Here is a 6,179-nt window from a genome sequence, read left to right as displayed (position 1 = left end):
TATTTATTTTTAATTTTTTATTAGTTGCCAATAATAAAATGCCCTCTGCCTCACCCAAGCTGAAGGAGAATTTATTGAACAATATTAGGTAGCTTATAGAATCTTCAAGTGAGCCAAGGAGTCTGGCTCTAAAACTAGCTAACAGGAGCTACTGTCATAAAAACACCATCAACCCTCCTGAAGATCCAGAAACCTCCCACACTGCCTTTGACAGAAGAATGGATCCCAGTATGCAGTCACCTCCTCGTGTTACTGACTTTTGGTTTCGCTTCTCTTGCAGGAACCTGAGGCACTTGAGATTCACAGAACTGAAATCATAAAGCTGAACCTTAGCTGCAAGGGAGTCTGGGATATGAGGTTTCTACTTGAGGAAGCCATTGACCCAAATGGTGGGAGGATGTTCAGTGATGTTGGGCAGCCACTAATGACAAATGTCCACTCTAGCAATGAGATGACCATAGCTGTGCTTTAGAAAAATTAATTCAGCAGGATTTGTGTGGAAGGATTGGAATGGGACAAGGCTGGACATGAAGACAAGCTGGGATCCTGTTTGCAATTGTCCAAGAAAGCATTAATACAATTTTTCATTACAGTGTTAGTGGTGGGAGCACAAGAGAGGGGGAAGATTCCGGAATCACTACAGAGATAGAATCGACGACATTTAGCAATGATAGCTGAGGCCAGTTAGCAGAAATAGGGAAGTCAAGAGGAGGTGCCATTCTGAAGGGGAGAGTTGAGTCCAGCCTGGGACACAGCGAAGTACACATGAGGTGGACAAATCCAACAGGCCATTGTGAAGATGTGGAGCTCTAGAGAGAAGTATCCAGATACAGGTATTAGTGTCACCTACAGAGAGATGATAGTTGAAAGAACAGGACTCGGAAGGTACAGTTCAAAGTTAGTGCTTTTATTCCTTTCCAAAACTGGTTTCTTTTTTTGTACCCATGTTTCTGGTTGTCAGCTTTAGTGATTTAAAGAGACCTTAACCTGGAGCCTTTTCTCCCCTTGCAGAAGAGGGATGAGTGGAAGCTTCACTCTTATCCAAATAACACATTCTTTTCCATTGTGAGGAGCCAGCCTTCAAATGATTCCCGTAGTCTTTGTAGAACTATGTCTTGGGGGTTTGAAGACTTAATTGTTTGAGTCCAGGTGACAGGATGTATCATAAATAAGGAAAACCAAGGCTGCTTTTATTGTGGTCATTTTTCACCTGGTCTGACAAAAAGCTAATGATACAGTTGGTAGATCAAAAGAGTCTACATCACAGGAGAGAAAGTTTCTGAGTCTCCAACCTGGACGGGGCTCTATGTGAAAGGAGATGGAGGGGCTTGTTTCCAACGTATTTAAAGTGCCACAGGAGCTCACAGCACGGGACCTCACTGTCCTACATTTTCACTTTCCAGTCTCCTAACAGTGAGGCCCTCTCTGAGGAAAAAGACCCTCTGGAAAGTGAATGGGAAGCTTGTGACCCACAAAGAGTGAATTAAAAAGTTGGGACTAGCATTTTCTTTTAAATCAAGGGACACTTGTTTTGAAGGACGCAACTGTCTCAGAGCGGCTGAACTACTGTGCTGGGAAGGAGTCCCAGCCTCCTTCTCCACTCTGATAGGGACCCCAGGGTCCCCCGGCATGGGTCAGGGTCAGGGTCAGGGTCAGGGTTCCCCATACCCTGGAAAGAATCTGAAGCTGCACTTTCCTGAAAAATGGGGGCCAATCAGTTGCTCTGAGTCGGTGACTTGGGCCCAATGTTACGGCTACCTCCTTCCTTCTGAGAACTCACCCTCTGACGTGGAATCCTTTTAGCAGATGCCTTGGAGAGATGGACCTACACACACAGGTGAATGCCCTGCCACAGAACTGACTTTCCTAACGTGCCATTTGTTTGCTGAAAAGTAAGATGATCTGCAGATGCTCAGCAGGGAGGCACCACGGAGCCCCAGTGGTTGGGTCCAGCCAGGTGCTGCTTCTCCATGGCGACCCATTCATCCTCTGCAGGGTACGCAGTAAATATTTGGATCCGTCTTTGGAACTCTGTCTTCCCAGAATGTCAGGGGAAGCAGGGCATTGTTATTTAATATCTTGGAGCATCACAAATGTGCATTACTCCAAACAGTAATTAACATTGTTCCTGAGACAGAAAGTCCTTTGCCCAACTCAAAAGACACACTAGGACAGCTTGGCAGGGCGGGGTGGGGGTTTCCTTCGGGAGGCTGGATGACTGAAGAGGGTCAGGACTGGCATCTCTGCTCTGCTTAAACTCCAGTTGTATACTGTTTCTGTGGGGGGGACTTCTGCTGTCAAAAGTTTCAACAGACGGTTCTAGATGTGGCCACAGAGCAGTAAAGGGAAAAGCAAAGACTTGCTTGGCAGGGCTTACACTTCTCAAGTGTTGACCTGGGTTTTAGATTTTCACGACTGTAATTTTAGATGGTGTGGGACGCTCAGAGAAGCTGTCTTAGAGGTGTCGGGAGACAAGGAAAGAATTGCTATGGACTCAGTCCTCAACACTAAAGGCAGGCGGTAACACACGGGGCAGAGGACCAGGAATAAATCAGTTAGTTGGGTATGAATAGGCATGGCTTCCTTTCCTTCCCAACTGGGGCATATTCTTAGACTTTTGTGGATGCTTCTAGGGGCCCCAGTAATGGCTGCATTACCATGTTGGCCCTGACAATGTACCAAGGCACTTGGGCTGAGACGCACAGTGCTTCCATCCAGCGGAGGCACGGTGGAGAAAAAAAAAAATGTGATGTTTCCTGCAGAAACCTTCAACATCTCCCAGCAGTGGCAATAAATCTGGGGTCCACTTTTCTGCCCCTTAGGCATTAAGCAAGCTACAGGAAGAGAGTGCGAGAAAGATTTTAGCTGGCGCTTGGCCCTGCAAATCATGAAGTGTATCCCAGTATGCTCGGCCGCAACCCCCAGAGGAAAATCAGGATTACAAAAGGGACAAAGGTGTCAGAAGAGAGGAGTGAGAAGTCTGAGTCATCAGCTTACTCAAGAATGGTCTAGGACAAAAAAGAAAGGGGGATTTTGAGGGTGGGGGGCTGTGTAGGACAGAGCTCAGGGGTGGTAACCCCCTGCTGCTCCTTGCTTCACACCAGCCAGCCCTGTACAAAGATGTCGTTTACCCACCAGCACTGAGCAAACGTCCCTTCATGGGCGGTCCGATCTGGGCCACAGGTGAGGTGGAGAGAATAAGACAAAGACACTATGACGACTTGAGCCCACTGACCCTTCACCTTACCCCGGGTCTGAGGGTGGTCTTGTTCTCCCGGGGCTTCAGAGAAACCGCAGTGGTCCTCTTCCTGCCAGGAGTGGCTGGAAGCCTTGGCTTCGTATCTGTCCTCCTTCCTCTGGCAGGCTGTTGACAAACAGCACCCTAACATCCGGAGAAGGGCTTACAGACCACAGAACACTTAAGTACCCGTTAACCCTCACCACAGCCCAGCGGCTGGTTACTGTCCTCATGTTCTCCGTGTGGAACCTGAGGTTCCAGAGGGGTGAAGAGACGTGTTCAACACCACACCATCTGAAGGAAAAATCAAGATTTCTTTTAGCCCAGAGTGTGGCAAGGGTGTTCTTGTCCCGGTTTGCAGATGGGGAAGCTGAGGCACCCAGAGCCCACCCACGCATCTTGCCGGTGGACTCAGCGTTCGTGGGAGGTCAGTATCGGCTGATGACGTTTTATACTACAGCTACACTGTATTGTTATCTGTCTGCCAAAATCCATTTCTTTCTCTCCCGCTGCCAAAATCCCTTGTCCCCTCCCAGGCACGCTACTGCCAGGCCTACTCCTAAATGTACCTCTCTGTTCAAATCTGACCTATTCTGTGGTTGCATTCATTAGGACAATGGCCCCTCACCAAAGCTGAATATAATAACTATTTGGGGAGCTCTGTCAACATAAAAACACTCTTGTCTCAGTTGCAGTCTGATCCAGTATAGCAGGAGCAGGGCGGGGGGGTAAGCACAGAGGGAGTCTCTGCTGTTTCTAGGATAATCAGTCTATCCTTTCAATTCACCCATTACCCAGGTAATCTACCTAACAACACCCAGGAAACGGGCTAGCAAAGTCAGAATTTGTGGGTGGTGAATACTCATCCAGAATGTTTCTTCTTTCCCCACCGCACGGGAGAGGCCCACTTCTCTGCCAATCACACAGTGCACGTGCAAAGGATTGGCTCTCCTGCCTCCACCCCACCCCCAGTGACACAGTTTCTTAACCACAGACTTCATTCTCCTGTCACGTGTCAGCTTAGCCAATAGGCATAAATCTGAGCCTTTCTGGAAAGGATCAAAATCATTTCTGGTCTAACAAGTATAAGACTGAAGGAGCATGGATGAAGTTTTTTTCTCTCCCTTGAAGCCCTGAGCCCAGTAATCTAGCTGTTCTGAGCCTTGGCCTGAGGAATAAGAACTCTTCAAGTAGAGTCCTCTCTCTTTAAGGATTTTCAAAGACCAACTCCTTACTTGCTTATGTTTTCCCCGGACTTTTTTCCTACAATTCCAAAGAAAGCTTCACATTGAGGAAAACTAGAAAGGCATGACTCAGTGATGTCAAATGCTCTCAGGATTCCTCTTTCCAAAAGTCTTTGTTAATTGTGCCCAGTATCTATAGTGATAAATTTAAAGACACCGAAGCAGCAGGATCCCAAAGACACTAGACTATTGTATTGTCCCATTAAGTTGAAACAATGGAGCAGAGTCTTGAGCCTGTCTCCAGGGCAACTGAAAATGCCAGTCACCGTCAGGTGGGCTTTCTGATGGATCTTTTAAAATGGACTTCCACATACTTTGTTGTTTTAAATATGGGAAAGTTAACTCATAAGTATTTAGATAAAATTATGAATACTTTGAACCAAAAATATATCTTTGCTTTAATCCCAAATTTTCTTTTTTGGCATTTTGTTGATCTGTGGCAAAATAAAATTTCTCAAATCAGGAGAAAGAAAAGACCCCATGAAAAACACAAAAGCAACATATTAGCCAAAAAAAACCAAAAAAAACAACGAACATAACTTTTTTTTTTAACCTAATCTATTTTAGGATTTAAATATGGCAACATCGTATAATCTGCTGGTGTTCTGAGATGTAGTCTTAAAATCTCTATTGCCAAACGACTTTACTTTGCTCTGGACATCAGGCTTGAACCTTCCAGGAAGGCTGAAACAATCAGATGTAAGTGAGGAGCTCTTAAAATACAGCTGTAGACTGAGGACCCCTGAACCCTGTGTAGGGAAAAGCACCATTGCATCCCATCTGACACTCTGCCCCCAGTCTCTCATTCTGGCTTTGTCCCTCTCTGGCCCCAGCTGGTCCCCTGCACTCAGCTTTGAATCCTTGCCATGACCTCTCGTGCATGTCCATGCATTTTGGCAGCATTTTTCTTGGCTGACCTCAGTATTCTCTTTTGGATACAATTTTAAATCCTTGCTCTCCAGACACATTTATGATGACAAGGAATGAAAACTTCTAGACCTATGCTATCCAAGATGGTAGCCACTACCCACGTGTGTCTATTTAAATAACTTAAAATTAAATGAAATGTAAAAATCCAGTTCCTCAGTCACACTAGGCATATTTCAAGTGCTCAATAGCCACGTTCCCTTCTGTGCAGAAAGTTCTATTGAACAGTGTGGATTTAGAGATATTCTTACTTTCATTCCAACCCCAAGGGACCAATTTGACTTTACTTAGCATCTTCTCCAAATGCCCCTAATCCAAGTAATATGAAACTGAAATCACTGAAGTCTGGAATCCTCCTGAGATAGTTCCAGCAGTGGCTCAAAGTTCCTTCAGATGACTCCAGAATGCCTATAGCACCACTTTGGCCATCTAGATACCTAAACACTTCAAACATGGTGTAGCTAGATCATCAGTGAAGAAAACTTAGGTTGAGGAACTCAGAGCAGCATGGAAAAGATGATTCGAAGAACAGCGGAATATCACATTTATTACGACACAGATGGGCAGAGCCAGACAATATTAGTCAGCTGCTTACTTGTCTATCTATTTGGTAAGGTGCCTGACATTCCACCATTAGAGTTTTATTCCTTTGGATTTTACAGGTATCTTTAGTCTCTAGACTGGGACAGGTTACATGGACTACACTGTGGGCAGGAGAGAAAGAGACAGAACTCTAGTGCAATAGGGGTAGTTGTTGATGTTCTCTTTAC

This window comes from Leptonychotes weddellii, chromosome 3, assembly GCF_054177405.1.
Source record: "Leptonychotes weddellii isolate Sample4059 chromosome 3, ASM5417740v2, whole genome shotgun sequence".
Taxonomy (NCBI): domain Eukaryota; kingdom Metazoa; phylum Chordata; class Mammalia; order Carnivora; family Phocidae; genus Leptonychotes; species Leptonychotes weddellii.
This window is presented reverse-complemented; position numbering follows the sequence as displayed.